Raw genomic sequence first — 27646 nt, 5'->3', positions numbered from 1 at the left:
TCCATTAATTTTGCTAACTCTGCACAGTTCACCAACTTTTCTTACCACTGTTCTTTGGATGTTCTTTGGTCTTCCAGTTTTGTGCTGTTAAAATTCTTGCTGCTGTTGTAGCATACATAAATGATGTCTGCTTTTCTTTCGGCAGCTCTTGTCCCAAAATATCCAACAGAAAAGCTTCTGTTTTTTTAAACAAATGTTATTTTAAACATTTTTCTCAATTCATTGTATATCATTTACCATTTTTAAAAAAATAATCTTGCAATCCCACCACATATGGTGAAATGTACCTTCCCCTTCTTTACATCTCCAACAGTTCTTTTGTTCGGTTTTATACAATTTTGCCAATTTTACTGATGTGGTATACCACCTATACATAATTTTCATATAATTCTCTTTCAACAATATGCAATCCGTGAATTTCAAATTCACTTTCCACAACCTTATGCAATCCTCAAATTGTATATTATGACCTATGTCCTGTGCCCACTTAATCATTACTGATTTAACTTCATCTTTAGTTTCCCATTCCAACAGTATATTATACACCTTCTTTAATAGTTTAGAATTGTCGACTATAATATTCTTTTGGAATTTGGAAACTGTAAGTAAATCCTCTCTTGATGTCTTCTTTGAAGATTCCATCCCTTAAGACTTTTAAAAGGTTTTTGTACTTCTGTAAAACTTGGGGTTCCCTGAAACACACTGATACCTCCATCTTGTTTCTCAACAGCCCCATGTTGGCTCCAATACTGTTGGCAATCAGTACCTGCATTTGCTATTGGAAGGAGTGGCGACAGATATTAAAATTGTAGCTTAGGACCAGTTCACACTGGAAACTCATTTGAACCAGTTCCTTGGTGTAGGGTAGCCTTCAGCCAGCTGTTACTACTTACTACAGCCAGCTGAAGTCTTCTGCGTCTTTGCTACAGTGCTCTTGTTTCTCTTCTCTGCTGCTTGAAGCCCCATACTTAAGAGGTTGAGATTGTGCCACCCTCCTTAGATGATGGGTGTTGGCAAGGGCAGTGCTATTGAGAGGCTCAGTATGGGGCATACTGGCTAGCTGTAGCACCTATTGGTAGCTGTAATAGTCAGTTGGAGACTTTTGTACATGCAGAGGCAGGTTCACAAACCTCCTTGCTAACCAGCTGTTAGGATGTATAAAACTGGCACACGGAAAGGATGAGACTTGAGTGGGATCAGTACAAATAACCCCGAAAACTACCCTCCATTTCCAGCATTGAACTGGAAGAATAGACCCCTGTTAGAACATTCTGTTTGTGTGTCGTAGTTGTGTGAAATCAGAAAGATCCCCCATCAAATGTCCTATGTGTCGCTTGTGGAAATGTCCTGCAACTACTTCAAATCTGTGTTTTTGTGCATGTGTTTGCTAAAACAGCATTTCTGACTCCATTGAAAAATACAGGAACTGATATAATTGCAGTTATTACACTGTTGAAATATCAGCCTTTATGACTTTATTGCATGCTAGAATTCACTGCTATAAAATGGGTCTTCATAAAAGCTATATGAAGGGAGGAGGAGCAGGAGAATATATAGAGAAAGGAGAATGGAGTCATATATTTGGGGATATACCTTTTTTTGGCAGGGGGAAGCCCCACACTATATCAGAGATACGCTTTGTGGTCGGAATAAATGTGAAGCCAAGGTCCTTAGAGAGGATCGCTCTGAAAAGAAATGAAAAATGCATAAAACTTTGTTTAATTTATGGAATTTATATGCTGCTGACCAGTAAGTATAAAGTTCTGTTCCCTTGGTCCTCACTATCACTCATGTATTACTTGTCAGTAAATGTGGTGCACTCAGAACTTAACAGCTACGGCAATATTTCTGTTCCCACTGCAGCTTTACTACACCCATGAAACCCTGTAATCTTTAAATTCCCTCACTGTTAACATCTGCTGAAACATTATTGGTCCCAGCATAGCCAAGCTGCTCTGAAATTACATTTAGCAAAGTAGTTAATGCTAACAGTATAATTTTAGAAGCAACCATGTTTAAAAAAGGCTTTATAACTGGTGTGGCAACTGCATTTCCTTCAGATTGTATGCCTTTTTCCTGCTTCTGGTTTACACCATTATCTCATTTGTATGCCACTAGCCTTGCTTACAGAATAATTTTCTGGTATTTATTTATTTTTAGATCAATATAGTCTCATTCTTTCCCTTTTCTTTGCATGTCTGCTCCAAATCCGCTGGACTATTTAAAATACCTGCCCCGTGTGTGTGTGTGTGTGTGTGTGTGTATACCAAAAAGATTTCCGCCACAGGATCAGATTATGTAAGTTTTTAGAAGGTTGAGGTTGGAAATTAATCAGGTTTTAATAAGATGAATATATTTTGTCATCCAGCCAGGGTGTCTTGCATGTCTGAAATTCAAATTGTCTTGCATATGAACAAAATAAGCAGGTTACCACATTGTCCCTCTTAACAAGGGTACATTTGTGTGCCATTATAAAGGAATGGCTGCACAGAGAACATTCAGCCTAAACTATCCAAGTGCTAACTATTATAAAGCACAACAAGGAAAGCATTCTTTAGATTTCCCTGTGTTGCTCTAAAACTACAACCTAAATGCACTGTGGTTTTATATGCCTCATTATCCATCAAGTACTGTCTGGCTGGATTTGGATGTAACACTAAAACATATTTTAATACTATGAGAATGAACCTTGGGCTTAAGCGGTTCCCACTTTCTTCTGCTGTGAGGAAATTGGAAGTATTCATTTAAATTTTCAGCTAACCACAGTTTATTGTGGCATCCAAAGTGGGACAAACATGGGATAGATTTTTTTTTTTTTTTAAGGCCAGTAACAACTGTGGTTTCTGACACTATGCATAAAACATTGCAATTCCCAGTTTGGACAAAACAACATAGTGCAGTTACCGGTAATTGAAAATAGAAGTGAGTATGCGTGCTTTCATTCTACAAATAATTTCAACCATGGTTTGCATTCTGTAGCCTTTGCAGATGCCCACAGTTTGGTTTAAGCCCAGGGAAGACAGGGTCCTCTAGTATAGCTGAAGTTCAGAGGGTATGGAAGATGCCTCGGAGTCCTCCATAAGCAACTTGTGGTTCTCTGAAGAACAGGATATAAGTACAAGAAAGAAACAAATACAGTCAAGCCCATGACTACCAGATTTAATCTCTTCATAATTATTCTGCCTGGACACTGAGGTCCAGCACCAAGGGCTTTCTGGCAGTTCCCTCACTGCGAGAAGCCATGCTCCAGGGAACCAGGCAGAGGGCCTTCTTGGTAGTGGCATCCGCCCAGTAGTGACATCCCACCAGATGTCAAAGAGAAGAACAACTACCAGACTTGTAGAAGACATTTGAAGGCAGCCCTGTTTAGGGAAGCTTTTAATGTTTGACGGACTATTGTATTTTAATATTTTGTTGGAAGCCGCCAGAGTGGCTGGGGAAACCCAGCCAGATGGGCGGGGTATAAATAATAAATTATTATTGTTATTATTATTCAATAATATAACAACTAGGGTTTGAACCTATAGTAAAAAGAAAGACCAGCCATGTAGTTCAACCACTATAACACCTTAAGAATGTTTATCTTTATTACTTATCTTTTCATAAGAATATATGTCAAGTTAACTATCTCAAATAAATCTTACCAATGCCTGAATCATGAACAGCAGTAAATGACATCTGTGCCAGATGGCAATCAGCATTCATGCTTGTTTCCACTTTGGCTTGTATCTCTTTCCACATCTTGCTTTAGTCTTTGTTAATTTCCATTGCAAACATGGCAGTGCCTATGTAGGTTGTAGCCACCTGAAAGGATCGTTAGGTTAGTTAACCATTGTTACAAAGCAGCCCATGTTAGATTATAACCCATGATTACTCAAAGTTCTCCGTCCTGCCTGCCTCTGCTGTCTTGTAGAGTACTCCCAGAGAAACGTGACTTTAACGGGAATGCAGGAACATCGTTCTTTTCTTATTGTTGATAATCCCTGTCTTATGGGCCTTGCTCTAACTGGTACAATAAAATGTTATAGATGAGAATTACTAAAGCTGATGTATTGCCACATATAAATTATTAGTTTCAGTAGTACAAAGCCATGCCCACCAAAGACTCAAGAAATGTAATATATCTGCACACACAAAAAGACAGACAGACACACATAGATGGATCAGATTTCTAGCTCAGTAAATCTGATAACCAAAACTAGGATTATTGTTGTTGTTAACTCAATGTATTAGGTCCCAGGGCAGGTTACAACAATTTTAAACTTAATATTAAAAATAGTTAAAGCAATTTAGTCACAGTCAGGTGAGCCGTGAAAACACATATCTTAGCTTTGAAAGCAAGGGTACAGAGGTATAGTTAGTTATAGTACAACAGAAAGTATATAATGAAGGTGACAGACATATCTTTTAGGAGAGGTAATTCTGCAACCTAGGAGCTGCTGCAGAGAACGCCTTCTCTCGGACTGCTTCACCCAACTTCTGAGGGTGGTGAAATTACCAAGAGGGTCATCTCTGCTGTTTTTAACACTTGAGACGGTTTGTAAGGTAGGCGGTTGTCTGTCAGATTATGGTAGGTGAGGGCTATAGTCCTATAAACAGTTATATGGAGTAAACACCATTGAATGCAAAACTTTTTCTGAATAGATTGCACTGCTATAGTTTGCTGATGCTAACGTTTTTTATTTGGAGGACTGGAACTCCAAAATGTAGTGAGGTGATATGAAAAATCTGTGTGGAAGTATATCCTAGTGATACTGGGTATTTACTCAAATCTAGATGGAAATGTGATAGAAGGAATTAACAGGGGTCAAAAAATGTTGAACAAAGGGTGTACAAAGTAGCAGTTGGCAAGGTGGGGCAGGAGAGGGGTACTTCTCTGACCTCCCATCCCCACAATTGTGGTTTACTAGGGGGCGGGGATGCAGCAGTGAGACTGGGCAATGAAAACACACCTGTATTCAAAATTATCAATGGAGAAACAAACCTGCTTTCCCAAAAGGCTGGACTTTTTGTGATAATGAAAGCAATGGGAAAATGCAGTGGGAAGTGTGGGGTAACACTTGCTTTGATACAATGTTGTCTTGCTTGCCCGCAAACAAATTGGAGTGGCTGCTCATTAAATTACCTGTGTGAATGCTCAGTAAACAGGTTGTCTGGAAGTACCCAGGAAATACCAGTTGTTGGGTCTTCAAGTCCTGCTTAGTGGCTTTTTGGAACTTTCAGGTTGACTACTGGGGAAACTAGGATGTTGAATAGATGGACTCTGGGCCGGGCCATTCCTACCATTTGGTAGAGTGAGGCATCTGCCTCAGCCAGCAGCTTTGGGGTGTCACAAAATGGCAGCAAACAGTTATTTAATTTGTTCTTATTGTATTTTTACTGCCAAAGAGAAGAAGGAGCTTATGTGATTTTTCTGCCTCAGGTGCCAAACTAATTTGGCTCACTTTGGGATATTATGCACCTTGACTCAGTGAGGGGATGGACTTCCATTTACTGCTGCTCTGCCTTGGGTAGAGAGCAAGATGCCTTCGGCAGGGGACTCTGCTGCTGATCTACAGAGCTTTCCTTTTTTAGCAACATCATCCAAAACTAGTTTCAAGAGAAGTTTGAGAATATGAGGAATGTAGCAAGGAAAATAAGAAGGGGGAAAGAGAATGAGGTGGTGAGGCAATGTGGGAACCAGGAGGGAATGCAATACTTAACAGAAACAGAACAAAGATATTAATCAATTTGTGCGAGTCCGCGGGTTTTTGTAGTTTTCCAGATTCTAGCAGATGCCGGCAGGGGAATTATCCTCCTCCCCCACCACAAAATATGAGCCGTTTACAGTAGTACACTTTTTTCCTTAAGTTCTTTAAAAAATAAAAAATACAACGCAATCATTTTCTGAAATAGCTTTAGAGATAATTAGAGCTTGCTGACAGATGTCATACCCGTATTTATCATTAATACTAAAAATAATGCTTAGCTCTATAAAGTACTTTAGCACATCAACCCCCCCCCCATGTGTTGAATAAACATTTGCGAATGATTCCATTAGTTCCTGATTATTATAATTATGGGTGGACAGTAATGGCCAATATATGCCCAATCCTTTATTTTCCTCCATCCCTGCCCCATCATTCTCTCATTCATTATATATATAAACACATTCCCACAGTTAGGCTTTTTACAATCAAGTGGTGTATAAATTTTATGAAATAAACTCTGACTTCCACAGTTGCTTTTTTTAGACAGATAGCAGAACTCCTCCTCCTTTCAAAAGATTTCATCCCTTGGCCACGGGCTTTAACACACCACTAAGAGATCCACTGCCTATCTCATTGCTTAATTATAACGTGGCCATGGACCACAAGGAAGAGCTCTTGGCTCTCATAAGCCACACTGGAGTGCTCTGTGTTAAGAAGGCTTAAATGGAACTACTGAAGATTTTCTCCTGGTGCAGGAAATCCACCAAAAGCTTAAAGCCAGTATTACTGCCTTTATAGTGTTTTTGTTCTCCTTTCATACAAAGATAAGATAGCATATAAACCTCAGGGCAGCCAAGGGCAGAGTTTCGGTTGTCCCAAACCATTGTCTGATTTGTTGGTTAGATTTACTTAATAATTCTTTACAAGCATTACGATAAGCTTTAGTTATTGACTGTGCCATAAATAAAGCCCCACTGGATAATGTGCTGTAATAAAAAGTGGCGAAACAATGGTGGCTCACAGAACAGGTGTGTGTGTGTGTGTGTCAGAATACAGTCTTGCTGCTGAATGCAGTCTGAGGGGGAAAGGGGCACAGCTTCCTTACAGGTAGACATTCCTAGAAATTATTGGAAGCCCCCAAAAAGGGAGCGAGCACTACGGCTGCACTGTTCAGCCACATAACTATTGAAAGGTCAGCAGTACTCAGCACAGTTGTTGACATCATCTGCCTGTGGCGCACTGGACACCACTGGCCCTTTAACAATCACATGCCCTGATGGCACTGATGTAGCTAATCCTCAGCCACCACTCCACAGGGGTAGCCAAGCACCATGTAATGACGCCCCACAAGCCACCACTAAACTGTAAAACCACATACTGTTGTTTTAGCATTAAGCTGGCCAGTTGATTTGTTACTTCATGGCTATTGTACTCTTTTTCTCACTTTTCTGACTGCATCCATGTGAAACTCCTTTGCAGCATCCCGTTTTATCAGAGTGTGCTGTTCCCCAGCCTGATCCAGGAACAGGGCTGACCATTTGTAACCCTGAAAATTAACCAGCATCTGTGCAAATCAGGTGTTCAGAATGGAGACTTGGTTGAGTGCCCTCTCCCTGTGAACTAGTTGACTGGTCTGATGCAAGTTAGGGCTATGCATACACAAGTGTATATCATGTTCTTGAAACAAATACATGTTTCTGGTTGTATGTATCCTACAAATGTGTGTCCTACAAATGTGTGTCCTACAGATGAAGCCATAGTATCAGCCATAGTTGAGGATCTCTGCTGCATGTATGCATTTTGGGCAGTGCACATGCATTGGTCAACAACATGGTTCCAGTAGCTTATATTTTAAAGAAGCGTATTTCACGAGTGTTGTGAAAACCCCTTGAGACTAGGCAAATCTAATTGGGGGGAAAAGCACATTCAGAATAGTGTGTTAAGCGTCTGAAACCTCTGGTTCATTGTCATTCATTGCTGTTGAACGAAATGAAACAAGGAAGAGAAACCAAGGGTTCTGCAAAGTTTTTTTTTTCCTTAGAAAAAATACACACACACACAAAAAATTGAATTTAAAATTGCAGAGACATATTGTAACAGCTTTAAGGCACTCCTGGGCATGTTTTAATGGTCCATTAATATACACCTCAGGCGGCTGAATGTGTGCGGCTGCACATCCACGACGGGTATTAATGAACCACTAAAACATGCCCCGCCGTGTGCTGGTGCTGTATGGCAATGCTGCATTATCAGTAAGGAATAAAAAGTAAGTTAAAAAGACCCTTCGAAACGCCACTGATTTTAAAGAAATCCTGATGAATTGCCTTTATGTCTCTGTGCATACGCATGCGAGTGAAGTGGATTGCTCAGATATTGAAATAAGTCCTCTCTCTTTAATAAAGAAATAAGCCAATGGCAGGAAACTATTATTCTGTCTGTTATGCCCAGGCATGCTGCAAACTATTCCACCCCAAAGGAGTTCAAGCCTTGTTGAGGGTTTCTGTCAATGCACTATTGACAGATAGGCAAAATGTCGGAAAAATCGAGAGGAAGAGAAATGAGTGGAAGTCAGGCAGGAGAAACAGGAGGCGAGATTCTTATTCTAGATCAGACTAGACCCAGGGTGAAGTAGCTACTTCCCAGCCTCTGTTACTCCCATCTGTAAAATGGCAGTAAGAAGAACATGAACATGCCAAACATGCCAAACTAAATAAGATATATAAAAACTTTATAAATAATAAAAAGGTGTGTTTTTGTTTTAACCACTCTGATAAATAAAAAAAGTTACAGGAAACAGAAACAGCAGACATCTAGAAGGAACGAACCACCCTAGCTATTTGAGTCTAACTTACAAAAGAGACCTTTATCTCAGGTCTTGGAAGACTAGGTCTGTGCTGTGACCCACTGTCTCATTCACAAGTAAAAATTTCCCTTATATTAGGGAATGCCCTCCCATCTGCCATACGTGAAGCAGCAACCACTAAGTTGCTTCAGACAACTGTTTTGCCCAGCCTTACCCGTAACCCATTAGATAGGACCATGTTTTATGTATTTGATTCCACCAAATTCTGTTTTTTTTAAAAAATCTGTTTTTATATTTCTGGGGGTTTGGCTTTAGGCTGTACTTTTGATTTAATAATATTGTTGGTTTTTACATTGTACGCTGCTTAGAGATTTAAAAAAATGTTAAGTGATTTATAAATGCTTTAAAACAAATAAATAGAACTTGGTTTAATTTTTTTATGCATTTTATCTTGTTCACAAAATTGCAAAGCTAGCTTTCATAATGCCATCGTTAGGAAAATGCAACTAGTAATTAATTGCTCTTGCGCCTTTGAGAGAGGCCACTGCTTTTGACTAGCGCCCTCCAGGCCAGTCCATCAAAGTGTGTGTGCAATTGCATCCAGCTACAGAAGACAAGGATTGTTTACGTGCAAGTGATTCCATAGAAAAGGAGAGACCTGAGGTACATTTGGCCACTTGTCCGTAGGCATTGTGTGTATTGATTAGAGAATGAAAATTGTAAGCTGGCCAATATTGCCCAATGGACAAATCTCCAATTTTGCTCTCTGGGGCCAGTCCTACTGTTAGGCAGAGGAAACAACTGATTTGAGGTATCATGAAAAGGCAACAAATCGATAGTTACTTAATTTATTACTGTATTTCATGTTTTAATTGTTGTCAGAAGGGAGAAGAGTTGCTTGTGGGATTTTCTGCCTCAGGTGTCAAAATACATTGTCTGGCTTTGGGCACTAAGAACTTTGACTTGTTGTGGGTGGTAATAGAATCATAGAGTTGGAAGAGACCACGAGGGCCATCGAGTCCAACCCCCTGCCAAGCAGGAAAATAACATTATTTGCAGCTCAACCTCAGGCAGCAAACTGCCTTGAACTGGCATGGGTGTCTCTGCTGCTGAGCAAAGTCAGTGATTAATGAACAGCTACTGGAATGAAAACGCTGCTCTATCAGGAACTAGCGGACAGCTCCCCCTCCCCCCCGGATTTGAAGAAGGGACAGGAAAGGGAGGAGTGATGCAATGAGAAAACTGTAATAATAATAGAGGGAGAGAGAGGGTGATATAAACTCCATTTGGCCAAACCTCCCTCACTTAATGCTTCTCTAGTGGAGTAATAAGATACCTTCAGCGTTATAAATAGTAGCACAGATGTTGACAGAAAAATGCTCCCTTAATTACCATACAACTGCTTTACTTGAGTGAACCGTTTAAAGCGGCCTCCAAAGGAAGCTCACTCAAGCAATTCCACAGATTACAGCTAATGAACAATATTTCCTCGCTCCTATTTAGTGCTCATTAAAATGTAAAAGTCTTTCATTTTCAACAGGCACACAATAAATAATTTCTCCCCCTTCTCTCTAGTCTGAGGAAGGAGGGAAAGAGGTTACGAAGTGGGATTGGGAGCTGAGGGGCCAGATATGTGCACTGGAAAGCAGTGATCCATTCATTGAGGACTCCTCCCCACCCTTAATGTTGTTGCAGTGCTGGAGATGTGGCCTGTCTGAGATTCAAGTGTGCAGGCAGTTCACAAAGCATGACCGGATAGTTAAGATCAGGGGTCAGCAAACTTTTTCAGTCCACTGTCCCTCAGATCTTGTGGGGGGCCGGACTATATTTTTTTTTGGGGGGGGGAATGATGCAAGAGCACCATGAGCCCTGGTGGCTGCTTACCTGTGTCTTGTGAGTGGCAGGGGCTGGCGGCGGCAGCAGCGGAGGGACGATGAGTGGCACGCGAAAGGGCTCTGGATATGGGCTGCTTAAAATGGCAGCTGCTCAAGCGCTGCTGCTGCTGGCACACCAACAAAGCCCAGTCCCCTTCCTCCTCTAGGCAGGGCAGGGACAAGCCAGGAAGAGGGAGGGAGGAGGTGCTGCTGCTGCCGCCGTGGGAGGGAGAGGGAAATAATGCGCGCGCTGGTGATCCATGCGGCGATTCCTGGACCATCTGTGGGCCAGATACAGAAGGGAATTGGGCCTGATTTCGCCTGCAGACCTTAGTTTGCCTACCCATGGTTTAGAGGGCTATTCCATGTCCAATGACTGGGGTTGCCATGTTGTCTTTTGGTGGGGTAAAATTTCTGTCCGGGTGGATTTATTTAAATTTGCCAAAATATGTCTGGCTATACTTTCTGGATGAGACATAGGCATAACTGGTGGTTGAATATTTGCTTTCCTCCTCTCTTCTGACGTCCCCTCAGCAATATAGCACAGCTTTTATAGCCTACATATAGGAGGGGTATTTAAAATGAGAGTCGTCATAGTGCCCTGAAGACTATCTTCAAGGCTGTTCCCATCCACCCTCTTCACATAATTCTTAAAACAATTCTGTGAGGCAGAGGTTAGGCAGAGAAAACATGGCTGGTTCAAGACTCTCCAGTGAACATGGTGGCCAAGTAGCAATTTGAATCCAGTTTCCCTTTCACTCCTCCAAGTTCCAGCCCATCAACCCCTCACCATTGAACGGCATTCACTCTGTAATCTACTACATATTTTGGAAAGTTGCTTGTTTTATGAATGCATCTGGACTCTGCTTAAGATACAGTAACCAAATTTCCCTCCCCTCAGTGCCTTGTACTTGCACATCTGAAAATGGAATATTGCAGGGAAGCCACAATTTCAAGGCATGGTGTAATTGGTTTGAGCAAGGGTCTACCACCCTAAAATCCATTTTTAGATGAAGGCATTGTTTATATTTTTAGGAATAAGTAAATAAATAATGCAATGAAAAAGATTTGCAGAGAGATGTATAATCTTCACATTTGAATGTTAGCATTGCCAGCTTTCCAGCTGGTCTCCATAGTGTCGGTTCACTTGTGCTGGTTATTAGTGAGTGATCATGCTCCTTTCTATCCTGTGGAAAAGTCACCTGCTGATCATTGCTTTTAAGGCACAGGAACAGGTCATTCCTGTTTGTTTTAACTAGGTTGACCCTAGTTAACATTGTGGTGATTGATTAACCATTTTAACTACTTTAAAAAAAATTAAGTTGCAATCATATGCTCATTTACTTCAGAGTAAATCCCACTAAACTCACTGGAGCTTATTTCCAATTAAAGATGCATAGGATCAGATAGCAGATATGTAACGTTGAATATGTGTTCACTATTTAAGTAGACCCTGAAAGAAGTGGCAAGGAAAAATGCTTGAAACAAGTGCGGGGATCTACAAACAGGTTCTACATATCAGGAACTAATAGATTGGCCTGCTCTTATGCAGCCTGATAAGCAGATGTTAGGAAGTGAAGATTTTCAGAGCATGGAGGCAAACATGTCGAGAGCTTCATATCAAACTGCTCTTAAAAGAGCTAGGATGACTGGATGAGAAGTTGGCAATCCTCATTGCACAAAAAATTATGGATGCTCCCATTCCTCTATATTTTTTTCCAATATTCTGCCTCACTTTGTGCCTTTCCCAGCTGCTTTTCCCTGCCTTTAGCCATTTTATCACATTGTAAGAAAAATAAACACCAGCACTGAGTCTATATTGCTTATTATTACATTTACATCTCAGCTTTTCTCCAAGGCGCTCAAAGTGGCGTGCATCCAACTCCCGCTTTCCATTTCACCCTCACAGCAACCCTGCAAGGTAGGGTAGACCGAAATAGTGACTGGCCCAGAGTCACCCAGTAAGTTTCGTGACTGAGTAGGTGTTTGAATCTGGACCTGGTCTCCCAGGTCCTAGTCCAGCACTCTAACCACTACACCAAACTGGCTAAAGAATTGCACACTCTTGCTTCATAGGCCAGTTCTATAACATTCCCCTTTGCTGAAGCGTATTCAGTGTGTGTGGGGTTTGTTTTTAGTTCCCTCTAATTCCTTCCTCATTTAAACAAGGCAAATCTGGTACTGCTTATTTGCTGTGTGGCATTACAGTACTGGTGTTTTCACCAGGCTGTACTTGGCTTTTAACTAAGGTCATTTGGAAATGGTCTTCAACACCCAGCTCCTTTGCTTTTTAATGCTTGCCAATTTAGCGTTGTATTCAAAGTGATTAATTAGTTTGTGGTGAAGGTTTATTAGGTAATCTTTCTGTCAATCAACATTCAGTGTGATCTCAGTGCTGAGCAGAGAACAGCAAGTGATTTTATGAAGATAGGGGAAATGATGTTTTCGTTGCATACAAAAACGGAGACACATGCAGTGGTGGAGGGCGGGGGGCGAAATCACATGAAAGGCTCAGAAAGGATTTTCCTCCTTTAGAATCATGAGAAAAGGGACATTTGTTTTCTGTTTGTATTAATTTGACCTTCCACGAGGTTTTATCCATCTGATTTTCAATTGGTTTATACTTCGTACATGAACAGACAAATTCTAACTATAGAAAGCCAGAGTGATTTAGGCCAACATAATTTACTCCAGTGGAAGGTACCCCTATTCCAGACTTCATTCAGGACCCTCTGGGAGGGGCTACTGCTGGCTGAGCTGGTGGCAGAATGAGGGCCTAGGTTTTGAGGATTGGGCCCTAGGTAACATGACCAAGGGACGCGGGTGGCGCTGTGGGTTAAACCACAGAGCCTAGGACTTGCCGATCAGAAGGTCAGCAGTTTGAATCCCCGCGATGGGGTGAGCTCCCGTTGCTCGGTCCCTGCTCCTGCCAACCTAGCAGTTCGAAAGCACGTCAAAGTGCAAGTAGATAAATAGGGACCGCTCTGGCGGGAAGGTAAATGGCATTTCTGTGTGCTGTGCTGGTTCGCCAGAAGCGGCTTAGTCATGCTGGCCACATGACCCGGAAGCTGTACGCCGGCTCCCTCGGCCAATAAAGCGAGATGAGCGTCGCAACCCCAGAGTCGGCCACGACTGGACCTAATGGTCAGGGGTCCCTTTACCTTTAACATGACCAAGGTGTACATAAGTCTCTCTCTTTCCACCCCCACCCTGCCTCCAGAACACCCCTTTGGGGGACTTAATTCCCTGTAAATTACACAAAGCTAAGTTCCACTGGCTCAGCCGAGATGAGAGACTTATGTCAGTGAATCCCCCCGCTCAAAAAAACAGCAAAACTTATTTCATGTGAGACTTTCCACTTTTGAATTTTCTTCTAAGCCAGATTGACTAGTGACACTAGGAAATAATAATGATAATGATATTAATGAATTATTTTATTATTTATATGCTGCCCATCTGACTGGGTGCCCATCTGAGTGGCTTCCAACAAATTGAAACACAGTCATACACCAAACATTAAAAACTTCCCTATACAGGGCTGCCTTCCATTATCTTCTAAAAGTCAGATACCTTCTGCTGTGACTCTGCTTGTGTGTTGTTTGATAATCTGGAGCTATCGATTTGTAGGCACCAGTAGTGCATCTGTGCTCCTACTGTGCTGCACTCTGGTCTAAAGGAGAAAAGTGGGGAGGGATAGTCCTGTCTTTGGACATCCTTGGATGTTCTTCTAGGCAAGCAAAATCCCTGCATGAAGCAAAGAGGCATGTCATTAGAGAAGGGTTCTTGCTTAGCCATTTTCTGACATTCTACTTTTTTCTATGTGGTGAGTTCTGAATACACACAGACACAAGAGCATTCAGTCAAGCATCCTCCCGCCTACAGGGTGGCCCAGGCTCCATGTAAGCCCCAGACTGTAAACTCATAGGGGGCATGTAAAGGACAAAACAGAAAAGGGCAGGGAACAGAAATCATCAGATCAAAATGTGTGAGAGTATTCCATAAATACTACCCCTATATTCATGCTTATTCATGTAAAACAAGCTCCAATGGGTTGTAATGTTTACTGTTTTTATTGGAACAATGAATAGATACCAACCGCAAACAAATATTAGGCAAGCATGGCAGTTCAAAGTTTTCAGATTTTGGCTGTTTACTAAAGACAATTAAAACACACAGGCTATTTTAGACCACATCATAAATTTTCTGTTGCATATCACTCTATGCAAATTGCATAGGAAAATTTCCCAAATATTTTCCGATACACATTTTTTCAGGAAAATCACTTCACTACCAGTGCCTTTAAATGCATATATAGCAGAAATTAACTGGTGATTGTTTTCATCTTCATTCTTGCTAAATTTCTGCCTGCCATGCATAGCACCTTGCCAAGAGGGGGGGAAATCAGCAGTTCTAGGTATTTACAGTTAGATGACTATCACATTTACCTTTACAAAAGCTTTGCAATAAAAGAAGCGAGTTAACCCAGTGAGACACACATGCAGCTCCTAACATTGAATGTGCATATTACCAGAGCCGGAAAAAGCAGGGAAAATAGAGAACTAACAGTCTTATTGCTCATATGTATTAAGACCAGGACTGATAAAAGCAAATACATTTCCCTTTTTGGATTCCTTCATAAAGATGTACCACAGACAGCATGTTGTCCCTGGGTAGGCAGGAGATGTTGCTACTCCTTGCATGCCTGTAGTAGATAGATGGTACGTATGGCAATCTAACTGCAACATCCTGCCTGAATATGAACAACAGATTTGTCAGTGTGTGACAGGCTGACAGCCCAGCTCCCAGCTGCTTGTCCACTGTTGTTAAATCAGTACCTTGTCTAAGTGTTCACCAAAGAGGCAATCTGCTTCCTCCATTCGTACAGGCAGGTTGCCAGTTAAAAACAAGTAATGGCTTTAGGCTGCAGTGCCATAATGCATTGAAAAGATGCAATCTAAACCTTTGTGTGCTCCTTAGGCAACACATAGCAGCACTGGAAGTTCAAACTTTTTTTTTTCAAAACAACAAAGACAAGTCTAAATGGAATCAATGAAAGGCAACCATGAGAATTTAAAATCAGTGATTTAACTAATCGAGGAGAGAAAGTACAGTTTGATTTGGAATCAGGAAAAGAGCCATATCTAATGTCAGTAAAGGATGAATTGCATTCTTTGTGAAATGATCATTGTGTATAAAAATTAGTTCTAGTCTGGAATGTGGCATGCTAAGCTTAAACTGGAAAAATATGTAAAATACAAAGTGGATCATGCAGTTACATTAAATTTGGGTTGACACAAAATTACTTGCTGTTTTCTGTGAACATTTTTTTGCATTGATATAAAGCACGGCTAAGGGAGCTGGGCATGTTTAGCCTGGAGAAGAGGAGGTTAAGGGGTGATATGATAGCCATGTTCAAATATATAAAAGGATGTCACATAGAGGAGGGAGAAAGGTTGTTTTCTGCTGCTCCAGAGAAGCGGACACGGAGCAATGGATCCAAACTATAAGAAAGAAGATTCCACCTAAACATTAGGAAGAACTTCCTGACAGTAAGAGCTGTTTGACAGTGGAATTTGCTGCCAAGGAGTGTGGTGGAGTCTCCTACTTTGGAGGTCTTTAAGCAGAGGCTTGACAACCATATGTCAGGAGTGCTCTGATGGTGTTTCCTGCTTGGCAGGGGATTGGACTCGATGGCCCTTGTGGTCTCTTCCAACTCTATGATTCTATGATTCACTTCTTTTTTTCTGGTGCCTTTTGGCAATCCTTGCATAAATGTTCGCTCATTTCTTGAAATTGCTTTCACTTTCAGTGTTGCTCATTTGCCTTCAGTGATGCCAGTCTGAAGCCAAATCTGATTGGCCATGATCATATTTCCTAATGCCCAGTGATGTCATTATGTCAGACATAGCAATATAACATTCTTTTGTTCTCTGATTAGGTGGGATCATTCCTGTGCTGAATCTAGGGAAATAAATGGGTGTGGACACGGGGGCGGACTTTGGTATTTCAAATTTCAGCAGAGCCCTGTCTAAGGCCAAAATTTGGCGCCCCAGCACTTCTCATCTGCTCAATTCACTGTTTCATAGCTGCGACGCCGTGCAGCGCCCCCTAGGCTTAGTGCCCACTGCAGCAGAACTGGTTGTGCTGCCGTAAATCTGGTGGGCAAGCAGCAGCTAGTGGAGAAAGTGATACTGATTAAGCAATACTCAAAGGGAACAAGAATGAAATGATCATGCAAAATTTTACAGGAAATCCAGTAGTTTCACAATTAAAGTGGGATTTCTATTCCATGCTTTAAAAAGTTTTGATCCAAAAATATCCAGTGCAGCTTTTTTTAAAAAAATGTTCTCTCTCTTTGGCCTCAAATGCCTTTAAAATTCAGAATGGAAGTATTGCTGAAACTATGCTCATGATAAATTGGGAAAATATAAGTATACAAACCAGTCTCAAAATGTGAGATGCTACTAAAATTTGTTCCCATTGTGGCAGAACTCCATACGTGGCTGTAGCACGTCAGTCAAAGGCGGCCACAAAGCAGCCCTTGACATAATGATCAATTATTGGAGAACCAAGAAGGATTTACACCATAGATTGCAACATCTCATTCTTAGCAGTTATGGTCCATTGAGTCATAAATAAGATATATTTAAGAGTCCCTAAGTACACATTTTTACAACAGACCCTGTTGGCTCAGGAGGAGCCACTAAAAGCTATTGAACCAATAATCACCACAGTCTTCATTCAGGTTCACTGTAGATTGTAGGATTTACCATGGCGTTAACAGGTATCCTGGTATTATCTCCGTGTTCAGTTAGATGGGCATGGCTTAGCTTTCAGATTTGCATCTCCATCATCATTGGAACACTACAAAATACTCTCTTGTGCTACAAGAGATTTTTCATAGTCAGCAATGTAGCATCGGACAAAGAATTTTATTGCTGAATGGTAAAGATGGCCCTCTCTTTTCTAATAAATTTTCAGCTGCTATTAATAATAAATATAAAGTCTGAACTTAAGTAACTCACACTCTTCCTTGCCCCAGATACTACAATACATTCAGTATTTAAAGTTTTCTTCAAAGCTCTGTTTGTTAACAAAGTGATTTAGATGTAAACTCAAATGAAATTCATAAGGCTTCTATGCAATATTTTGCAATAAAAAAAAAATCTGTTGAAGTTTTCCACAGAAGGAGAACAACTAAAAGGAGCATGAGGATGGAGATGCAGCATCTCTTTACTTACGTTTCGATGTAGGGAATAATTTGGCCATTCACTGTAATTAGGTGTTTGCCTTAGAATCAATGTGAATTAAAATTGATTTTGTGTTGTACTTAATTTGTACAATTTAGACCTCCAAATTGTTTCTTTTTAGCCCTTTCTTTCTCTCCACCACCACTCTGGAAATTCCTGGCTTCTGTCCTCCTTCAGCATTTTGATGTAAAGTTCTGAACAGCTGGCTACTTTTCTTGTTGCTTGGATGTTTTATCTACCGAGCTGCTACAGCTGTCCCTGAGTCTACAGCTTGCCACTGAGTTATCCCTGTATTTGCTGTGTAAGGCAAGCATCTGTGGAACAGCCAGTAGTGTAACGGAAGAGAAACACAAGAAAACACACTTCTGCCACTTTCCCCAGGCCATTTCTAGTGTTCTTGCTAGCATGTAGAACAGGCAGCTTTCTGTTTTAAAAATTCCAGCCTTCTAGGTAGGAGAGGCACTGAGACTAGGAATAAAAATCTGGAGGGTCCAAGCACAGAGTCCAAAAGGTTACTGGGTTTTCATACATAAACACTGCCAAACCCGACAGAGCAATTGCATGGGCCAGTTGGCAATTGCCATGATGGGTCAAGAACAGGGATAGGGAACCTGCAGCCTTTCAGATGCTGTTGGATCCAACTCCCATCAGCCCCAGCCATCATGGCCAGTAGTTAGGGATGCTGGGAGCTGAGCCTGGCAATTTATGGAAAGCTACAGGTTCCCCACTTCAGGTCAAGAAGATCCTAATAGGCTTCAGTTATGGGTGTATATGTGGCAGCCCATCAGTGTGCAAATGGTACTCCTCTTGCATAGCAGTTTCCAAATGGTTGGGCAACTCTGCACATAGAAAGCAATTTTACGTGTGGCGCTTTCCCTCCATTGAAATGATTATGGGAGCTCTTGTTACCAGAGAGATATTGGTGTGTGGTGGACTAGAACATTCCTCCCTGACCTGATGCATTCAAAACATTGTTGGACCAGAACTTCCATTATTCTTGACCATTGGCCATGCTGGTTGGGATTTTTGGGAAATGGAACTCAGAACTTCTGGAGGGTACAAGGTTGGGGAAAGCATGTGTATTAACCCCCCCCCCCCAATGTATGTTCATAATTCTTATCCATTTTAGTGGATTGCAATCTACAACTGTGTAACCACTTGAAAGCAAGCCCCATTGAACCCAATGAAATTTCTAAGTAGACATATATAGGATTGTACTCTTAGTTACTGAATGGTTTCACAACACTGTAGTGGAGATGGCATAATACACAAATATAATATTAAAAGCAAAAAAATGTTCCTGAAATGGTATTTATACCAGATGAAACTCTGATTCACTAAATAACAACTTGCTGGACCGATAATAGTATAATAAGAAATAGGAATATTTTTTTCTTCTGTTTTTCTTCTCAGAAATCCTTTTTATTTTTAAGCAGATAATTTTACTTATAGCTTTACAGCAACCCAGATTTAGAGATAATTTCCTGTGAGCTTGATATTATGAATCCTATTTAAGTATGCTTAAGATCTCTCACTTAGAGTTAAGTGGCAGAAGAAAAGGCAAAATTGTCTTTGCAGATGTTGAGAAGAAATTCATTGCAGGCAATCATCATTTAATATCCAGTGCTGACTTTTTGAACAAGTGCTTTCGCTAAATGATAAATCAAATGAGTTGGCACTAACAATAATCTCTTAGAATATGAATGAGAAAAGCAAGAATATTAAAACAATAGAAACATTAACACACAAAACCCAGCCATTAGGAAAGGAATGGCATTGGGAAAATTAGCTGTTTCTTTTAGTGCATCTTTCTGCAACAATGCCTGGAGCACACACATTCTTAGTGGGATTCTTAGCATGCGCATTCATGCATGTAAATGAGTGTTGTCTGTACAACTCCCCAACTGGCCAACCCAATCCAATAGGTAGGGCTATGTGCACTGCTTACGGGGGGTGGTGGTTCATTTTTTAAATATCTACTAATTAAGTTAGCTAGGATTGGATTCCTTGCTTGCCCCTGCCCTTCTATACTAAGCAAATGATTGGTGGGGCTTCAGCATTGCTGTTGTTTTTCATAAAACAACAACAACATACATTTGTTTTCTAGCCCATATCCAAAAACCTAGTAGCACTCATTGTGAGAATCCCGCTCTTAAGAGCAACTTGCCTTGCTGACAAATCACGTTTCCCCTGGTGCAAGAGACAGCAATGTGTGTCCCCAAACGGAGGGTGGGATTGTTGGGTGTCCAACAGGGATTAGTGCACATTTCTCTGAGCTGGAATGTGCATAGACTTGCACATATGTGGGCCCCTAGTCAGATTTATATGTTGGATCCAGAACTCTCCATGTTAGGTCTGGCTGGGGCTGATGGGAGTTGTAGTCCTAAACATCTGGAGAGCACCATGTTGACTATCCCAGTCTACGCTGGTGGGCAGTGGCCCAACAAGGTTTCAGGCTCGGGTGTCTCCTAGCCACATCTGAAAATGCCAGGGTTTGAACCTGCAACCATTTGCATCAAAAGCATATGTTGTGTCACTGAACTATGGGCGCTTCTCCATGGCAGGGGTTGTGCACACACTGGCATGGGTATTGACAGGATGTGTGTGTGTTTGTGCAGGAGGAAAGAAAAAAACTGAAGCAGGGAGCAGGCTAACTTCTCAAAAATGAGAACAGTGCCTGGACATCATGTCTCAAATCTTGGGTTTTACAAATGCTAGAATTTTTTTTTTTAAAAAAAGAAAGCAAGCTGGGAATCTGGGGATTATGGTTCATCTGAGGAAGGATTCCCTCTTCCATTAGGATGCCCATGCACACTGCATTGGCTTCTCAATCAGGCTTTCAGCCCATGTAAAACTCTCTCTCTCTCTCTCTCTCTCTCTCTCTCTCTCTCTCTCTCTCTCTCTCTGAAAATGGAACAGCCCTGCTGAATCATCTCAAGGATCCCTCTAGTACCCCATTTCATGTACTGGCTAGCCTGTGGTTTGTAACCTACCATCTGGCATACAACGAGATAGATGTCCTTCTGTTGGGTTGGGTGGATTGGCTACGGTCTGAACAAAACTGGCCTCCCAAAATGTTCTCTCCAAATTGCAAGAGGTGAAATTTGGGTGGTTAGGTAGATTCACCAGATATTCTCTGGTGGGATGTGGGAAGAGTTCTCCAAAAGTTTTTAGATGGTTGAAAAACAAAACTCACAGGAAATTTCTCAGAGAATTCCTTTCCAATGAATTTTGATTAGTTGTGCCAAACATTCTTCCACTTAGTGACACAGTTTGTGTGTTCACTAAATATTCTCTGTGTGTTTGTACATGTGTGTGGAAAAGAGTCTGAAAAAGAAAAGAAAAAAACGCCCAGATTTGTCACGTAATGTTCAAATCTATTATTTAAAAGCCCCCAAAACACCTTGCTTCTGAGAAAGGCTTCTTCTTTTCTTCTTCTTCCTCCTTAAATTTATTTACGCTCTGCCTTTGCGCCTGGGTGCTTGGCGCTTTCTCAGTGCCTAGGCAAGCTAGCAGGGAAGTGGAGGTAGGCAACTAAACGGATGGGAACTGAGCTTATTCCAAGCTGTCCCCACACACCATCACCCAGCCACTGTGATTACGGGACCTCCAGCTAATGCCGGTTGAAATAGGATTCATCTACCAATCCCGTCAGCTTCTGTACATGGTATTGGAGAACTGTATCACTTTGTCCTTAATCTCAGGCAGCAAGCTTTTTGGGACCAGCCCTTCTTTCACTGAATAATAATGCAAATAATCTACTTGCCACCATGTGGTAGTTTTCCCCAGAAAGAGGAAATGAGCCTAGACAACAGCATGGAGGTGTTAAACTCACTGCACTGTTTCCTGTGTGTGACAGTATAGTCTAGGCCAGGCCTCAAGAAAAGCCATGTATTGATTTGGTTGTCCAATTCAGGAGGGGGAGCAAGGTTACCTCATTAGCTACACACCGCTTTGGATAAAAGATTTAAAATGATACCAGTCATTTATAATATTCACCTGCATCAACCTCAGGCTTATTATAACTATAATCTAACCTGTAATACCTGACCTAAAACTGTAAATCTTTAAGTGATTACATGGTCAGGGAAGTTCAGGCAGATATAATTTAATCATTTCAGAGCAGATTTAGCTGTAGGCTGGTTGCTTAGGCTGCTGGCACCTAGTCATATTTATGACACATTTAAATAAGAATAGCCAAAAAATGAATCAGACTTGACTTTGATGCAGGTAAGCATTTAGCAACTGCCTAATTGTATTTATCCGTGACAGAATCACAATAGAATGTCTTTATTAGATCTCAGTTCCAGAACATGGTGTACTTCTGCATCTCTCCTGGACCCTGAGCAGACCTGCAGGAATGCTGATGAATTTTGTTGCCGCTAGAGTTTAGAATAATAATAAAACATACTTAATCTGGTCTGGATTTTGCTGAACATGCTCTAAAATAAACCAAATGTGGGGCCATGCTTAATTCAGATGGTCTAAAAATAATAACGCAGGAAGTACCTTGACCCCGTCCTCTGGTTCCACATTTCACGAAAATGACTTTTCTCGTTGCAGTTGCTGTCTTGGGTTTCTTTGAGAGGAAGGGTGGGATGTAAATTTAATAATAAATAAAAAAGAAAGATTTTACTTTATTTTATTTTATTGAAAATTCTTATATTTGTTAAGATTTCTTCTATTTTATATGTTAAGATTCTAATGCGTTCCATTAAAAATGACTCCAAAGCAGTTTCTATACAATAATTCAAAATATTAGCAAAATATAAGATTCAGTTAAAACATCAGCAATAGGCCAACAACAAAAGTTAAAAGGATACAGTTAATATGATGCAGATAGAGACTAATTCCAACAATCCAAAAGACTGATAAATCAGGAAAGGCATGTGACAGGATTCTATCAATGTTGTGCCATTTTGTGCCCTTTAAGCACATGATAGGGATCTCCACATCTGGGGTGCCACTACAGATAAGGCCCTACAGGTCTCTCCACATGTTGGTGAGACAATGAGCAGAGTCCCTCTCCCAGCCACAGAGCATGGCCTGGCTGATGTGGAGAAATGTAGTGCAGATTCCGCTGGACAGGTGTTACCTGTCAATGCACGGAAGTGACAATCCTCTTGCGGCTACATTCTGTACTAACGTTTCCAGACTGTCTTCAAGGGCAGCTCAGTGTAGAGTACCTTACAGTAGTCTAAATGGAAAGTGATCAAAGCATGCAAAATTTTACTGGAGAGCACAGTAGCTGTTTTTCCTGCTGTGAAGAATAACAATTGTGCAATGTAGTTTAGAGATCCCTAGGCTAATATAGCTCAGGTGGTAAAGTATGTGACTCTTAATCTCAGGGTCATGGGTTCGAGCCCCACAGTGGGCAAAATATTATTGCATTTCAGATGACTTTCATGGTTCCTTTCAACTCTCAGTGAAGTATACTGTGTGAGGTGTTCATTTGTTTTTTTTAAAGTGTGGTGACATTTTTGCTGGTGCCATCTATCACCACTCCCCCTCCTTCCGTTGACAAGGTGCTCCTCCATGGGCTTCTGGTGGGGCTGGGCACCACAAAAACACACACATGTAAACCTGCCGTTTTGTGAGAGTCTGGTATGTCAGAAAACATGTATCTCACAAACACTAGCCATGTTGGCTGTGCTTTACCTTCACAGCTGGAGGCAGCCAGGCTGCCAAATACCAGTTGCTGGAACACAGGAGGAGAGACTGCTATTGTGCTTATCTTCTGTTTGCTGGTTGGCCTGACTACACTGGCTGCCAATTAGTTTCCACTGTCTGAGACACTTCCTTCAGGCTCAGAGGGTGGCAACTCGAGAACTCAAGGCCTATTCAGTGGTGGCTCCCAGTTTGTGGAATGCTCTCCCCAGGGAGGCTAATCTGGCACCTTCATTACATATCTTTAAGTGCCAGGCAAAAACATTTCTCTATAATCAGGCCTTTGGCTGATCAAACATTCTATGGCCTTTAACTTGCGTTTGTGGGAGAGAGGTTATTGGGTTTTGGGTTTGTTTGTTTTTTACTATGTATTTAGTGTTTTCATTTTGTATGTTTATGTTGTGAACTGCCCTGTGATCTTCAGATGAAGTGTGATATTCTACAAATGTAATACAGTGGTGCCTCGCAAGACGAAAAGAATCCGTTCCGCGAGTCTCTTCGTCTTGCGGTTTTTTCGTCTTGCGAAGCAAGCCCATTAGCGGCTTAGCGGCTTAGTGCTATTAGCGGCTTAGCGGGCTTAGCTGATCAGCTGATAAGCGGCTTAGCGGCTTAGCGGATCAGCTGATAAGCGGCTTAGCGGATCAGCTGTTAAGCGGCTTAGCGGATCAGCTGATAAGCGGCTTAGCGGATCAGCTGATAAGCGGCTTGGGGAAAAGGGGGGGAAGGAAAAAACCCCCGCAGGAACTCGCAAGACATTTTCGTCTTGTGAAGCAAGCCCATAGGAAATTTGTTTTGCGAAGCACCTCCAAAACGGAAAACCCTTTCGTCTAGCGGGTTTTCCGTCTTGCGAGGCATTCGTCTTGCAGGGCACCACTGTACATAAAAAATAAAATCATAATAATAACAACAGAGGGAAAAGCCACCATCTCCAGCATGGGTGCTGTCTGGGAGCAATAGGAGCTGTTGTCCCAGGACAAACCATGAAGACTATCCAGTGCGTGACAAATCAACTAAGAGCCAGCATGGAATTATTTTGAATCCCATTGTGGTGACCCCTTATTTTATCTTATTTCACTCTCACACTATATTTGTGAGACATCCATCATCCAGTAAGCTTTGTGATAAAGCAGAAACTTAAACGTGGGTCTGGTCGCAACTCTAAAGAAATAGAACTATTAATGCTGGCAACACTGGGTCTCTGAAGGATAGATTCTACGTTTGTAAAGTGATGCTTGTCAGTTAAGAAAATGCTTATTTGAAAAGGCTTGTGAGTAACGTTAGTGCCGATGTGTATTATTTAACCACATGCAATGGTCACCATCCACTGGAGATTCGTTTCAGCAACTGCATGCCCAACTATTTATATTCCTTTAAAGCGGGCATGTGCAGATGTTCCTGGTGGATGGTGCTCCTTATTTATCACAACAGAAGAGACAGCCCAATATTTCATCTGATGAGCTATTATGGCTTTAGTGAACCATCTCTTAACCAGAAGCCTTTAACACTGTCTGGGGTTGTCTTTAATGCTTTTCACACATTTTCTGAGTTTTAGCATCTGACTTAAGTCTTCTGTTCAAAAGACTGGGCATAAAAACTGGTATAATGGAACCACTATTATTTTTTTTATCACCACTGCCTTTGTTATTGGAGATCTAATGACAACAGCTCTGTGTGCATCTAAAGTGCCCGCCTTGCGCAGGGGACAGAGGCTCTTTCTGTGAGCCTTTAATGTCAAATGTTGAGCTGCTTCCCGAAATAATGCACTTTTAGCAATGGTAAGCCCGATATTTTTAAGAGGGCCACTGGAACAATATTGCTTAAAACATTATTTTAGGAGAACTGGGGAGGGTGGGTGGAATCCTCCCCCCCAATCCCCTTTGTTTTAAATACCTTCCTTGTTACAAATTTGCTAGTTATGAAAAAGAGTGAGGAAAAATGCTATTTGCTTTTGGTAATCGGATTCAGTGGCATCTAATCCTATATCGTATTTATGGCTGTGCTAGCTATTCAAAATTAAAATGAACCTTTCATCCATGTGTATCATAAATGGGCATTTATCAGGATTATATGATTTTGCAATCCATCTGAATATGTAACCGGAATTTGTTTTCTTTCCGTTTCACTATGTAATTACCATGCGACAATAACAAAAGTGACATGTTTGAAGAACAGATAAAATGCTGTAAATTGGCCAGTAATGGTGATATTTCCTCATCTTCTGAAAAACCCATTTATTCTCTCTCTCGACAAATCAAGGCATTGTCAGCCCGCACTCATCTTGTGGCCGGAGGGGCCCTACCAATTTCTAGATGTAAGTGAATACTGGAATGCAGATGAGGCCTACTAACTAAGGCTTTCAACTCAGGCAGCTGGTCTTAGCTTGCCTCAATTTCTAAATCATCCATAATGGGGCCAGGACCTCCGAAGCACTAAAAAGAGCGAGCTGACATGCTGGACAAACTGTTAATTTTTTTCCCTGAAGAAGCTGCTATATTGCACATCTGTCACTGCTATGCAGACAATTACTCACAGAGTGGAAAAAAATCTGCTGCTTGTTTCTAGTGTAGTTGTTAACTGACATAATGGCGAAATACAATGGTTTAGGAGAGGCATAGAGAGGGTTTCCCTCCTCCCTTTTAAAAAATTCTCCTCAGTTGTTGTTTTTTCCATTTTGAATGCTTCTGTATTCTGGAACATTCCACATATGTAAAAGCCCAACACCAAGGCTATGAAACAATAGTCACAGAGCTGGTTAAAAATGTTTGGGGTTATCAACCTCAGCTTTCCCTCTCTCCTCTAAACATTCGCATCATGCAATAGTCATGATTGGCGGTTTTTAAAATAACTGTATAGTTTGTAAAAGGCACTTCCACATACAAAGCTTTGAAATTCCAATTGACAGAGGGTATTTACTGTAAAAGACATCTTTTGTCAATAATCTCCTTAATTTGAGATAACTGCTAAATCTTTATTACATAAGTGGATATTTTTATTGTACTTAAAAATAGGTTGGTATTTAAAAATTGAACAAGGTAATAAATAATCTAGCCATGTTATTCCTCCACCCCACCCACATAGCTAATGGGGAGAGATTAGGGTTTGAATAGTCCTGTACACATGGGAGAAATGAACTTATAGGAGGTAATATGGCAATTTGAATGTGAGATAACTGGGGGAATCTTCCATTCAGTTGTTCACTGCTTTCAACAGGAAGGAAGGTGGGGAAGAACTGATGGTGCCAAGAGATGGGGAGAATCCCCTCTTCCTCTTCCTGTTCCTGATCTGTCCCTGAAGTTACCGTAATCACAAGGAAATGGGCTAAAAGGCCAGAAACCCTGGAAATATGTGCTATATTCATTGGTAGGGAAACGAGTCAAAACATTCCAATTGCAAGCCAAAGCATAGCATTGTAAAGAAATCATGCACACTCTGAGTTTCACTGAAGCTTTTATTATAAGCATCCTGACTGGGACACCCAATAACCGCTCAGCCCTAATGCCTGCCCCCCCCCCGAAAAAAATTCTACTTCACAGGGTTATGGGATAACTTCACAGGGATAACTTTGTATGTTTCTCTGAGCTCTCAGTGGAGGAAGGGAAGATAAAAATGTAATGGTGTATAACATCTATGTGTGATGTCTGCATGTTCGTTTTGCAATTAAAAATTAGAACATTGTGCAGCTGGAAGCAAAGCCCTGCCTGACAAAAGCCAGCACAGCTGTAAAGGTCTTGCTCCATTTGGACTGAAATCAGAATTTCACTCTGGTTCTCATTCTGAGTTAAGTGGGAAGTTAATGTGCCTAATGCTGCTGCCGATGTGTTATCAGTTAGGTACAGTGCGGGTATTTCACAGATATGGGAAAACTGTCGTCCCCCCCCCCCCCAGTGTTGTCGGACTGCATCTCCCACTGGCCATCCCTAATCATTGGCCACTCTGGCTGGAACTGAGAGGAAATGGATTCAAGCGAAAACTGGAGGGCTACAGGTTACCACCCCTGCTTTTAAGGGGTGTTGGGCAAAGGTGGGCAGCCAAGTGTTGGAGTAGAATGACCACCGTCCTTGACCAATGACCATGTTAGCTTGAGGCTTGTGGGAGTTGCAGTCCGACAACAACTGGAGGACACCACATTGGCTACTCCTGGTGTAAGGGGCTGGAGCATATGGCTCCACAGACTACTACCAAGCAACTCCTGGTTAACCATGGCAATCCACAGTAAAGCAATCAGCCTTTGGCACCAGCCCAGCTCTTGTCAAACTTATAAAGAACTGAAGGCTATTCTTGTAAGCTACCCTGTGTACTATGGCAGCACTGCCTATCTGTCAAGTCAGAGCTCAGCTTGGGTAGTCACATGATTAATAATAG

General features: G+C 41.4%; 2 long non-coding RNA genes across 4 annotated transcripts in view; one reads left to right on the top strand and one right to left on the bottom strand.

The window, feature by feature from the left end:
- LOC310702868 overlaps window positions 1–27646 on the top strand; it is a 42340-nt gene that overhangs the window by 5280 nt on the left and 9414 nt on the right. The window lies entirely within an intron of this gene.
- On the bottom strand, window positions 332–26545 carry LOC310702890. Of its 3 annotated transcripts, XR_014523754.1 has the most exons (6): window positions 25815–26545; window positions 22713–22814; window positions 22127–22196; window positions 13938–14111; window positions 3645–3804; window positions 332–1685 (listed from the first exon to the last, which is right to left on the bottom strand). It is a non-coding gene; the product is annotated as an uncharacterized lncRNA (long non-coding RNA). The 3 variants fall into 3 exon arrangements; XR_014523755.1 differs by lacking the exon at window positions 22713–22814; XR_014523756.1 differs by lacking the exons at window positions 332–1685; window positions 22713–22814 and adding an exon at window positions 2922–3097.

This window comes from Podarcis liolepis, assembly GCF_965112155.1.
Source record: "Podarcis liolepis genome assembly, chromosome: 3".
Taxonomy (NCBI): domain Eukaryota; kingdom Metazoa; phylum Chordata; class Lepidosauria; order Squamata; family Lacertidae; genus Podarcis; species Podarcis liolepis.
Note: the sequence above shows the minus strand (reverse complement) of the source record. Positions and strands in the feature narration are given on the sequence as shown.